This window comes from Triturus cristatus, chromosome 2_1 (genome assembly GCF_964204655.1).
Source record: "Triturus cristatus chromosome 2_1, aTriCri1.1, whole genome shotgun sequence".
Lineage (NCBI taxonomy): Eukaryota > Metazoa > Chordata > Amphibia > Caudata > Salamandridae > Triturus > Triturus cristatus.
In genome coordinates this window covers 1050122837-1050136473 of record NC_140581.1, presented here as the reverse complement: position 1 = coordinate 1050136473, position 13637 = coordinate 1050122837, and the positions used below count along the sequence as shown (strand labels likewise).

The window sequence follows — 13637 nt, the reverse complement described above, 5'->3', positions numbered from 1 at the left end:
TAACAAATCTGTTAACCAACAATCGGACACCTCCCTCCATTGACAAATCCTGCCCACTGAAATCCAAAAACACACCTTCAAACCTAGCCATCTAGGTAGGATGAGGGAATGCATGTAAGTAATAATACAACTTGGCAAAGCTAGTATCTCAGCCCTAGGCTCATCACCAGGCTTCCTCTCTTTATCCCATGCCCTGATCTCATCCCAAGTACTACGCAACTCCACAACATGATCGTGTGTATGCACCTGTCTCCAAATATCCACCGGTATCAACAAACCAAAAGGCATCTCAATATCTGCCAACGTCATCACTGTTGGCGAGGCGGCCTCTGTCAATTCTTTGTAAAATGCAGTCGGATTTTTCCTAGGGTCTAGCAACTGACCCGTAAGAGCTAAAACTTCACTCCTTTTACATGGAGTGTAAACCAATTGTTCTTGAAAGTGGGCCTCTACTCGCTGTCTGATAACGGCATCATGCTGATTACGCAGCTCCGGTATCTCAGGGTGAAAAATAGGATGTACATCCCTCATCGGAAACTGGGACACTATCATTGGTGTTTTCTGTTGAAACCTACCTCGATAACCAATTAGTGTGGCAACATTACTGAAAACGTCGTTAGGAGCCATGTCGGCAGCATACACACGGTCCCGGATGTCACAAATTATCTGAGGTGCGACACTATTGAAGCACTCTTCCCACAATCCTATTAGTGTGGCCGACATATGCTTGAGGGCATGCTGCTGCACAAACTCATAATCTTTCACCATGCTCCACACATCCTCCACGGTGTAAATCAGATTCCAGGCCCACTGTACGGCCTTATCAGCTTCCATCTTTTTCTCCTCATTCCCCACATTAGATTGTGTCAGCACCCGCCCCGTTTGTTCTCAATCTGCTGCCCAATTCCCCTTGTCCAGTCCACGCACCGGTGTCCCAATACTCAGCAATGTCAGGGAAGAGACATTTCAGGAAGACACAACAAATGAAGGGGCAGACACTAAAGATATTAATGGCTGTGTTGAGGGTGTGAGGGATGGAAAGAGAGCATAAGCAGAAATGATAGGTGTAGCAAGGAGACTTGCAGTCATTGCTTCCGCGGCATGTGAAGCTAGAGAAGAAGCAGGAGGTGCCGTAGCTGAAGCAGCCAGGTCAAGAGCAGAAGAACCAGAGGTGGAAGCAGGAGGGGGGAAGACTGAGGCGTCGGGACAACAGGGTATATCCTCTGCGGGGCATAGGTAGGTGGAGGTCGAGTATCTAACAGCTCCTCCACGAATGTATTGCCTTGCTCTTGGGCGACATAAGATTTGTCACATTGCAATTGAAATTTCCTATCAGCACACTCTATACCTTTTTCTATTTTCTCTCTATCATACGCTACTGCTTTCTGAGTCACCATTTGCATCTTCCCTATCCGGGCCTCTTTTTCTGCTCTCATGCGCCTTGGCCTAGCTTCTTTTTGCCACAGCCGAAGAGAATCAAACATCAACTGTCTACTTCGTTTTGCAAACACTTTATCCTGCAGGAAATTCAGTTTTTGTTCATCAAAGGAACCTGTTAGTGGCCACTGAAGCTCGGCATTGTCCCTCGTATATTTGTGCCATAGTGTACTAAACAAAATAGGGCCAATGCCGTGCTTGGCATACATATCAAAGTTCGGGGTGCCTTCCAGAAGTGCAGGTTGTCTTTCCTCCAGTCGAGCCTCAGCAGAACAACAACGGCACCCCAAACACCACAATTTGCTCAAACAAGGCATCTTAATAGAAGACATGTTCACTATTCGTACCAGACGAATAGCTCGCAAATACACCCCTTTTTTTCTCTTTATTTTAAATAAAGAGTTGATCCTCAGACCGCGTCAAACAAAGGCAATCAAGAGTCAGTCCTCAGACTGCACCAAAGAGACAGGCTCAAGCCCCTGGCATTTTTAAGAGTAAGCCAAATCCATTATGTTGCCTGGCAGAGTGTCCGCAGACACTCTGTATCTAAGTGGTCCGCAGACCTACCATGTTCAAGCAAGCCAACAATTGGTCTTCAGACCATACCCAAGATTATTCAAAATGGCACCATATTCACCAAGAATCAAGTCAAACTCACCTGGTGCACACAGGTCGAACAAAGTTATTCTCCACTGCCGACTCTTAGGACCAAATGGTCAGATCCGAGGGTTTCGCCTTTCAGGACCCCAGCCGGGTTGACCGCTGGGCGAGGCACCACCCAATCAGACAGGCAGCTGCGAGTACTAGGCTCTATTATGCATGGATCCCCGATCCGCCCATCCGACCCAACGTGGCCCCATCCTCTCCACCTGTCCGCGAGCAAAGATGGGTCAGCCCGATGGAGTCCCTGTTTGGACCCCAACTGAAGGAAGTGACCCGAATTGGGCCACCCGGGTCCCTCACGACGACCTCTCAGCCTTCCACAAGAAATGAAGAGTCGGTGAAACAGTAGAGAATACAAACCAAATAATTTATTAATATTGCGCTCGAGCGGAGTCAAGTCAGACTAGCCTCCTTAGATGCTACCGAGGGGACTTACTTCAGAACACTTGGTAAGACATAATATGCATTTCCAACACCCCTGAAGACCCGCCCAGAGTAGAATTTTCCAGCTCGGGCACTGATGAACAAAGGAGGTACAGAAGGATGAGCTACCACCTGCATAACTGGTACATGTTATCACATTTTTAAGGTTGTCTTGTTTAAGCTCAACGCTCTCTAGTGTGGGAGCAGGGCTACGGTAGAGGAAAGGTGTGAAAAGACAGTATAAGCTATTCATTAGTGCATTAGGATTCAACCTTGAATACGATAAGATGGAGTAGCTTGAAGCAGCTTTTCGCTGAGGCAGACAGTTAATGAGACAGAAGCTTACTTTCGATCATAGTACAAAATGGCAGCTAAAGATAAAATGGTACCGCCAATGCTAACTTAACTCGCACAGTGCTAGAAGCGTCGGCAAGATGCATTTGCAGTCCAATACCAGGAGGACAAGAAAAACCAGGGCCCCAGGTCCCAGACATACAGCAGTCTGCCGATGACAAGACTGGCCATGCACTGTGAGGCCGGCTCCAGCTATGTGGCCACACTGCTCACCTTCAAGGGATCGTGCTACCGACCCTGCACCCGTGGCACCAAGCGGGAGAGGAAGGACCCCGTGCTGTGTGGAACGTGGTGGAGGTGGTCTCCCGCAGGCCTGCAAACCACTCTACGTCACTTCTGCCGGCGTGGGTGTGGTGCTGGGGGTACCCACAGATGGAGAAAATGCTTTGGACAAAGGAAGACTGTCAATAGATCGCAGTGAGGTAGCTGCTCTGTCACTCACAAAACACTGACCCAGAATCAGATTGTCTATGAATGATTTGGCACCAGGTAACCCACAAACATGGGGTGCACTAAGGGCGATGGAGGCAGCCCCCTTCCATCTGCGCTCCAGTCCCCAAGCAAGCAGGTCTAAGCACGAGCCCAAGAGGTTGGCTATCCAAAGCCAACTGAGGCTCCACGGCACTGCAGTATCATTATGATTTAGGAGGATTTTGACTTAGAGACATGCACCAAATCCGCCACTGAGTTCATGTGGCTGAATGCCACTTGCCCTTTTAAGAACCTGGACGCCGACAGCTGGGAGTCGCGAAACTAGTTAGCATGGCGAAGTCTCGTTCATTATCAGAATTAACCAGACAAATCGTTCCACCAACAAAGAACGGCCATGCACCACCATCCACAGAATTGCGAAAGAGCTATCAATCTGTAAATCCTTTCCATGTCAGGGCTGGGTAAGGTTTCCCATGTTGAGTCAAATTAAACTGTAAGCTTCACTCCCGTTGGTGCCCTTATGTATTTCTTTTTGAATTTGCAACCATACTCCCCCCGGTTCCCAAAGTCTTTGGTTTCCCTGAAGCTGCTCTGCAGGTCATGGGAATAACGCTGCTGGATCACTAGTTGGCATCGTATATGGTCAGAACTGCAACAGTATCTGATCGTCTTCAAAACTCTAACTTTCGTTCTTGATTAATGAAAACATTCTTAGCAAATGCTTTCACTTAAGTTGTCTTGCGCCAGTCCAAGAATTCCACCTCTAGTGGCACAATACGAATGCCCCCAGTCGTCCCTCTTAATCATGAACCCAGTTCTAAAAAACAATAAAATAGAATTGGAGTCCATTTCCATTATTCCTAGCTGAAATATTCAGGCAATTGGCCTGCTTTGAACACTCAAATTCTTTCAACACAAATGCTTCAGACCCTCAAGACACTCAGTCATGAGCATCATGGGGTGTCGAGAGTCAGGGGCTGGGACAGGTGGTAGCTCACCTTGTGGCGGATCACAAGCTCGATCCAAATATCCAACTACGAACTTTTTAACTGCAGCAACTTTTAATATATGCTATTGGAGTTGTAATTTCTGTGGCTGCTGGCACTAGTGTACTCTTTCCAATTACAGGGTCTCACAAGAGTCCTGTATTGGTATTTTTCATCACTACCTCCCCGGATCGGCAGTGGCGAATTTGCACGCCTGTTGCCTTCTGTGGATGTGATAGCCATTTCCCATGCTCCCTGACCCTGATTCCCCGTTACCTGTGGTCACCATGGTAGGCACAGAAAGTACCATAGAAAGTTGATAGGGCAGAAATCCGAATGAATCGTTGCTGTCACGGGGACGTGCGATTAGTCTAAGGTTATCTGGAGTCACCAAAGCAGCCGGGCGAGCCTGGATTGGTCTTGGTCTGACAAAAGCCCGCATCCCGGTTGTCAGTGGGCATCGGCATTTATTAGCACTAGAATTACCACAGTTATCCAAGTAACAGATGGAGCGATCAAAGGAACCATAACTGATTGAATGAGCCATTCACAGTTTCACTATACCGGCGATGTGCACTTACATGTACATGGCTTAATCTTTGAGATGATAATATGCTGCTGGCAGATCAACCAGGTATGTTCGCCTGCTGGATGGGGTGGGAGTTACTTGTCTGCCCCGGACCGACCTTCACACTCCTTGAGAGCCTGCTGAGAAATCCCATCCACCTGGGGGGTTTGCTGGAGGGACAGGTGCAGACACACAGGCACCAGCAGGCCCAGTCTCCATGGAAGGGAGAGGCGGGCCGAGACGCATCCTGAGCAAGGCACAGGGGTGCTGGCCTGGGTGGCAGGGACACCCCACTGAATGGTCATTTGAAGCTGTTGCGGAAATGCGCTAGGCAGAGGAGGGCGACAGCGTGATGCAAGGGGGCCGGACCGTAAGGCAGGGTCTGGGACCTGGCACCACCTGACCCCTTCCATTCTGGTCGAACAACTGGTGGGCGCAAGCTGCCAAGTATGCTCAGCCTTTGCTCTACTGCGTAGGGCCTCAGCGAACATCAGGCCCTCAAGACAGATGGCACTGGTTTGGGTGGAATCTCTTTGCTTGAAACAACAGCTGAGGCTGGCAAGCAGGCCATCCCTAAACAAACCAAGTGTGCCTAATCGAGCGGAGTGTATGCGCTGGCTGGACCCTCCCCGGTCAGGCCTCCCTGCGCAGGGATGTCAGATTCACTTTCCTGCATGCTCTTGGGAAATGCAAGCTCAGAAAAAAGGCCCATCGAGCAAGGCTGGGAGGAAGGTGCAGACTCGGGCCCTTGGGGGCCTCATCGGGCCCTGGAAGCATCTGGCTGAGAACCCCTGGACCGCAAGGGGGTCAAGAGTACCATGTCCCTAATAATCCAGAGGAATGTTACCCCCCCTTTCTTGTAAACTGTGCGCACTGAGTGACAGAGGTGAATGCTGACACAAATGCTCTTGACCTCCTGGAGCCCTGCCTGGCTCAAGGAAGCAAATTAGCCGTCATCTGGACTTCCAGAGCAGTATGGTCATCTGGGTGCCCCAGTGGAAAGCATCCTGCGGTCCTGGCACTCAGAGCCCCATCTGGGCTTCAGGTATGAATTAATTAATATTGTACTTTTAAAGCGCAACTTTCACTCCCAAAGGAGCATCCTGGCGCTGGGCGAATAAGAGCAGAGTTTGTAATAGTAGAAATGTGGAGAAGGCTTAATTTTACCGGATGGGTGAGTGGCACAATGAATCAGAGGATGAGAAAATCCAGGTTTTAAGGAGCTTTTTAAAAAAGGTTTGGGAGTCAATAAATCTCAGCTGTTTGGGACGTTGATTCCAGGCCCGTGTCCTCAATAGGGTGAGAAATGTGCCACCCTTGGTCTTACACATAAATAGTAGGGGTTTTGAGAAGATTGGCCAAAGAAAATGTAAAGGTGTGAGAGGTAGTGTAATGGGTGAATCTGGAATCTAGATATTTGGGTCCTACTGTTCTATAGGCTCTAAAAGTGAGCACAAGAATTTTGAGTAGGATCCTCGTATATATCCGGAGCCAATGGATGGTTCTAGGGCAGCTGATGTGGAGAAATGACGTGGCAGTTTTAGCACGAGCCTAGCAGCTGATTGTTGTCCCACCTGCAATTTTTGAAGGATCTGTGTAGTTGTGCCAGCATATAAACTATTGCAGTAATCCAATCTGGATGTCATGGGAAGGTGAGGGGGCCCTGACGGTGCTCCAACGCAGGGCCGGCAGGCACCTTAACATGCAGGTGAAGCGGAGGACCAGATGACACAGGCCCCAGAACACAGGCATCAGGACCCAAGCCTCAGGACCTGGGCCTGCCTGGGAAGCCCATTTCACGAAACACTGGGGAAGAAAAAAGTCAGAGTTAGCTCCTCAGGCCGGCACACCAGGCATCTGGTTGGCCAGACCTCCTGGCATGACCAGAAGGCCCAGGACCACCCGATTATATGGCCCAGGATGACCAGAGCAACCCACGCTCCATAACCCATTACCCATGATCCAGCCCCATGACCCAGACCCCAGACCCTAGTCCCTGGTCCCCAGATGGGCCCAGGCCTCAAAACCCATAATCCAGGACCTAGGACACGGGCCTGCCGGGAAGCCCATTTTCCTTGACTTTTAAGCCCCCATGAAGTGGAGGCTTAAGGAACCCTGGGGAAGACAAAAGTCAGAGTTATCCCCGCAGGCCAGTCCATCTGGTCAGCCAGCCCGGCCACCAGATGGCCCAGGACTACCCAGCGACCAGATGCCCCGGAATGACTAGAACAACCCAGGACTCATGAGCCATGACCCCGGGTCCACAGAAGGGAGAGGCAGGCTGAGGAGCAACCTGAGCAAGATGCAGGGAAGGATGCCAACAAGACCGCACAGCCTTCGCTCTGCTGGGCAGAGGAAGAATCAGATGGTCCCTAGCGGTGTGGAAGCTCTATGCTTGATACAGCCAAAGCTGACCAAGCAGTCCACCCCTAATTGGACCAAGCATGCCCAATTGATCGGAGAGTATGGTGCTGGCTGGACCTTCCCCAGGCAGGCCTCCCTGCGTGGGGATGTCAGCTTCACATCCTGCCTGCTCCCGGTAAGGCAGGCTGAGAGGAAAGTCCCATCTGGGATGGCTGGTCGGCGGGCCCTGCCGGACTGCACGGGGGTCCAGTGTATTCTGTCCCTAATAATCTGGAGGAAGGTTACCACCCCTTTCTTGTAATCCGTGTGCACTGAGTGACAAAAGGGGCCGCTGGCGAAAAGGCACCTGACCTTCTGGTGCCCTGCCTAGGCTTTTGAGGAATCAAATAAGGCCTCATTCAGACTTCCAGGGCAGCTCGGCCATCTGGTCGCCCCATTGGAAAGTATGGCATGCAAACAGATGGCTGGGCTCGGAGGACAGCCATGCAGCCATGCAGTGTCTTAATGTATGGGATTCTCCTTGTCCTTTGGAGGGAACAGGGACAGGGGCCCTGCATGCCGGGTCCTTATAGCCCCAGCTGGGCCTCATGCACCACCTGTGTAAGGGGCCTTGAGGCAGCTCTGAACTGAGGTCTGCAGGAACCTTATGATGCAGGTGAAGCGGGGAGGCCTCCCCAAACCCGTTTGTCTCCCAGCCCAGGAATGGGGGGCACCCACTCCAGGGCCAGCCTGGGCCCCAGTCAGATCTTTTGGACCCAGTCAAGCATGGGAGGCATCCCTCAGTTTATTAGACTCCCCTTTTGGGGCCCATCTCGGTGCAGCATTCCAGAGGATAGAGGATTGAGCCCACAGAGGGAGCACCTGCCCTGGGTTCTCGCGGTCAGAGCTCCTGCACTCTGATGCCCAGGGGTGGCATCCCCGGGCCCGCAGGACCCCATCCCGGGCACTTTGCCACACGGTGAGCCTGAGGACAGACGCCAGGACAGGGGGACCTTGACCCCAGGGCTTGCAGGGGTCCCGCTCGGAGCTTCTTAACCCAGCCAAGTAGGGGAAGCCTCCCCGGGCCCGATCTACTCCCCCGTCCTCGGCCATTTGTCACGCGGCAGTCCGAGGGACGGTGCCCTGGGCGTGAGCTCCCAGGGCCTGGCGGGGCCTGGGACCTGGTCAGAGCTCCTGAACCCAGCCACGCAGGGGAGACCTCCACGGGACCCTTTCCTGGGCGCTTTGCCATGCAGCGGGCCAGAGGGCGGAGCCCAGGATGGAAGCTTCCACCCCGGGGCCTGGCCGGATACCTGGTCATAACTTTTCAACCCAACCAAGTCGGGGATGCCCCCCGGACCAGATGGACCCCTTTCTTGGTCCCTTCGCGGTGCGGCGGCCTGGAGGATGGAGCCCAGCACGGGGACTCCTACCCCGGGCCCAGTCAGAACTCATGAGCCCAGCCACTCAGGGTAGCCTCTCTGGGCCCAATAGACCCCCGTACCAGGCACTTTGTGGTACAGCCGGCTGGGGATGCAGAGCTTCTGAATCTGGCCAAGCAGGGGAAGCCTCCCTGGGTCTGATGAACCACCCCGTCCTAGGCCCTTCACGGAGCGGCAGATGGAGTATGGAGCCCAGAAGGGCCTGGTCAGAGCTTCTGAACCCGGCCACACAGTTGAGGCCTCCCCGGGCCCTCAGGAGCCCGTAAAGGGGGCTTGGTCATGCAGCGGGCTGGAGGACGTAGCCTAGGATGGGGGCTCCCACCCCAGGGCCTGGTCAGAGCTTCTGAACCACGTCAAGCAGGAGTAACCTCCCTGGGCCCAATCGACCCCCCGTCCCCTGGACCCTCCAGGGGCTTAGTCAGAGTTTCTGAACCAGGCCAAGCAGGGTACTTTTGATAAAAACACTTGTTCTACTATTATGTGTTCCCCTAGATTTGAAACTCCAGCTCAGCCAGCACATAGAGAAAGCTAGCCAACCTGTAAATCTTTGGAAACTAGACACCTAGGGCTATCCAGGGTTGGCTGTCCTGCGTGGCTATCACCACGTTTTATTATCCAGAATCCTTTGCAAACCTCCATATTGTACTAAAAAATACATTTTCCTACATTTCTGTGATGAAACGTTCTGGAATCTGCAGGAAGCCACAAACTTCCTTCTACACGGCATTCCCCCAAGTATCCCTATAAAAATGGTGCCTCAATTGTGGGAGTAGATCTAGAACCCGCGACAGGAAACAGCCCAAAACGCAACATGATGTGGCAATTCTTTCCAGCTCATTTCATTTTCAATGTAATGAGGACAGATCGCCATGAGCGCCAATTGTAATCACACTAAGCAAAACAAAATGCTTCGGGCAGCAGTGTATCTCTTCCCCTGCTCGCGAGGCTGAAAAGTAAAAAAGGAAATTCCTCTGCTGTAAACAGCAGAGGGATTTCCTACACGTGTGCAGTGGATGGAACAGTTCTTTCCTCCGCAGTCGCCCACCATGGCACAGGACGGAACCTTTCCCTCCTCCGCACAGAGGGGGCTAGAGGTCCTTTATTGCTCATTAACCTTCGGAACTCCACCATGATTATTTCTGGAGGTGCTGCAGCTCCCCCCTCCCCCCACCCCACCCCTGCACCGCTCTCACTGCGCCTATGCATCTGCCTTGTCAGGGATTGCCCTTTACATATTTAAATGTTTTTATTGTGCTTGTTTCAATGTTACACTATTAAACAAATGAGCAAAGGAAAATGTAGGTTTGTATTCTACAAAATGAAATTAGATTCATAATTTTCATCCTGTATTCTTCACTATCAGCCTGTCTCGTCTGAAGTGAGGACTGTGAGAGCATGACCAACATCAGAACCTTGCCACACTTATTTCTGCCTGCTGCCGTTACCTGACGTTCTGCAGCCAGGCCTTCTCCATAATGAGAAGTGAAGGATAGCACTGTATGTCATAACCAAGGTGTAGTGACTGCACTTCACATTTCCTTCCCCACAGTCTCCTGCCTAGCCCTGTAGAATGTTGACATCATGATGATGTAATAGAATGCTGCAGAGCTCTAGGATTTCAGTTGAGAGTTAGGGCTGAGCCGGTACCATCCTGCTCCTGGTGAGGTTTTTATTTCCTTTACTTTTACTTAATGAATGTACTCTTTTCCTGTAACATCTACTTAAAATAAATATACTTTATCAACTACCTGGATTCAATGATCATCCTTCACTACTCTTATTTTGGCGACGATTTGGTCTTCAAACCCTGCGTGGATTCAAATTCTATGGACTTTCACTTCAAGTAACCTTCCTTCAGCAACTAAGAAACCTACAAGGATTTTCAAATTCCAGCAACTTCAAGGTAATGAGCTTCGTATTCCTTCTCAAGCATACTGGCTAGCCCCACCAGTGACCAATCCACCGATCGTCCTCTTCTTCCATAAAGTGCCAGTCCCTGCTGTAACCTTCTGCCTGCCAATTCATCACTGCCTGTTTGATACCTTCCTTTTTTCTTCCACGGAACTACCGCTTCCGTCCCATTATTTAATGGAAGTGTCTTCTTCAATGTGCTACCTTCTACAGCAATTTACTATTCCTGCCTGGCTGTTGCCTTTCATCCTACCTGCCATCTATGTGCTAACTGTGCTACTTTTTACTCCTCTTGCTGCCTTCAAGCAAGTGACACTTTCCTTCCTGCACGATGCGCTGGTTCCCTGGTGTGGCGTTGCTCTGGAGAGCTTTGAACCTGATAGTAGCAGTTTTTCCCTCCCACTTCATGAATTAAGAAGTTATTTCAACATTGTGAACTCGTGGTTGGGAGAGAGAGAACCCCCGTATTCTCTTTGCCATGGGGTGGCGCAACTTTCATGTGCTGTTGAGGGATCAGCTTTTCTCATGTTTTAACCAACACCCTTTGCCGCGATGCTTCATTGGCACCTCCAGATGTAAGAATTTGCCACCCGGTGAGTTTGTGCATGATTTTAAAATCTATACCGTGACTGTGACTTTATTTTATTAATTATTTTCTACTTATTGGCACTCCATGTGTATTAACTACGGCAGTTGAACCGTCATTGTTTTTAAACATATTCATACAGCGCGTGCAGTTTTACCTTTGTCCGCGCTCCTACAATGCCTCGTCATATTCTTCTGTGACGTCCCTTCATTCCCTTCGTGTGCATAGCTGCTCGGCAACGTATGGTGTTTGTTCATGCCGTGAGCCACCCGGATCAGCGTCACAGTGCGTGACGCCATTTTGAGATTGGCATGTTACCTTCACTCGTCTTAAGCTTGCAACGAGCCTCACCTGACAATCACGTTTTTTTTCTCCCAGTCAAACCCAATAAAGTTATTTTACCATCGTCGATCACCTCAAGTCTTCCAATTCCTCACTCTGCCAATATGAAGAGTTTTCCACTTGCGGTTTGCACATTCTTTGAAGTCTTCTTCATTTTCCTGTCGCCATGACTTTCAACCATTTCTGAAGACTGTGTGATTTTCACTCTTCTTGCTGTTAGTGGGAATATCATCTCTTAATGTATAAGCACGAAGAACGTGAGTACTTTGCTCCTTTTACATTTCTACGGAGACGACAACGGTGACTACTTTTCTTATTTTATTTCTTTGTTTTTACTTCGCTCACCGGAGTTTGCTTCTGCAATATGTATTTATCTATTGTTGTGTTTCTGCACGTATTCTTTTGAGAATTTTCTATGTATGCTGTTGTTATGTTCTGATATGACTTTCCACACCTATTTGATACAGCTGATCACACTTTCTTCGAATTTTGATGATGCATTTAATTTAATATGCTTGTTTCAATGCTTATACATTTGCAGAATTTTTTCGCACTTTCACTTAAGTTCTTACACTGTGTATTTCATCACAGGTTTTAATTTAGAATATGTTTTATTTCACATAGTTCTATGAAAAATGTCTTGTTCTAGGATGTCGACTCCTGCATTTTCATATTCACTCATGAGTTTTTACAGCGGTTCTGTGCACGGAACCCCTGTTGTTGAATGTTCTTCTTAAGTTATGTCAGGTTCTGTTCTATTTTGCGCAAAGTTTTCATTCTGACATTTTCCTGGCAAGTAAGATTTCCTTTAATTCATTCATTATTGTTACTCCTGTTGGGTGTAGTTTTCTTTTCCTCACCCTTCTTCTCATTCACGTGTTGGAGATCTCTTATGTTCTCCTGTTGGAGTAATTTTCTTGCTTTTATTTGTTTTGTTTTCTTTTCATCGCTCAGCGTTCTTTGATTCATGCATCCATTCCAGTATGGCCAACTGGTGTGCCTCGCTGTATCTTGAACGTTTTTCTATACGTGTTACCTTACGTCCTTCTTCCTCTCTTTCTTTCCTATATTGTCGTTGAAGGAGAAGATGTCCTATCTTCCTTCTTGCATCCTTGTTTATCTTTCTTTTTTCTTCCTGGCTTAGTTCTTGTCCTACTCAGTGCACTCTAGCAGCGTTTCTTTCATGTTTTCTAGTTGTTTCTTCATGTGTTACTTACCTGTTCCACCTTATACTTTTATTGCTTTCTCCTATTCTCATTCTTGATGTGATTTTCTTGCTGTTCTTTTTGTTTAGTGTTCTTCTTATTCTTCTCTACTTTGTCTTCTTCTTACTGCATTGTTTAAGCCTTATATTTTTGTTGATATTGTAAACTGCACTTCACATTTCCTTCCCCACAGTATCCTGCCTAGCCCTGTAGAATGTTGACATCATGATGATGTAAAAGAATGCTGCAGAGCTCTAGGATTTCAGTTGAGAGTTAGGGCTGAGCTGGTACCATCCTGCTCCTGGTGGGGTTTTTATTTCCTTTACTTTTACTTAATGAATGTACCCTTTTCCTGTAACATCTACTTAAAATAAATATACTTTATCAACTACCTGGATTCAATGATCATCCTTCACTACACAAGGCTACTGGAATTATGTGATTGTGCTGCCCCTGCACTTTTCACATAACCTTGGATTTGTCACATTTGCCACATAGTCCCTCATCTGCTGCACAATCTGCAGATTTTAACAAAAATCCATTTGTTTCTAGCTATAATGGTTCAAAAGTTATTAAAAGCACAGCGACGCATGTAGCCGCACAGGAGAAGGCCCTTGGAAAAAGTTGATTGGTCACCTTTCTGTTGCTTATTGTTGTATTTGGATGTGAAATTGGTACTAATGAGGTGCAACCAATGCCCTAACAGTGTTAACATGAGTAAAAATGTCAAAATAATGAAGTAATACTATTACAAAATGTGCCGTATTATATTGCATAATTAGCTTTTTTCTTGCCACATACATTGCGCCTTAAGAAAGTGGGCTTCTTCTTGTTCTTTCTGTTTCTCAGCCTGTCTTATTTGCTGTAAGGACAGTCAATGTGCATTACTGTTGTTGTCCTCCCTTGCCATGCCTCCTTTCACTGCCTCCTGTAGACGCCAGAGCT

At 48.8% G+C, this 13637-nt stretch overlaps 1 pseudogene; it reads right to left on the bottom strand.

The window, feature by feature from the left end:
- Positions 1-3865: 3865 nt before the first annotated feature.
- LOC146866335 (18S ribosomal RNA) lies at positions 3866-4929 on the bottom strand (annotated as a pseudogene).
- Positions 4930-13637: the final 8708 nt, after the last annotated feature.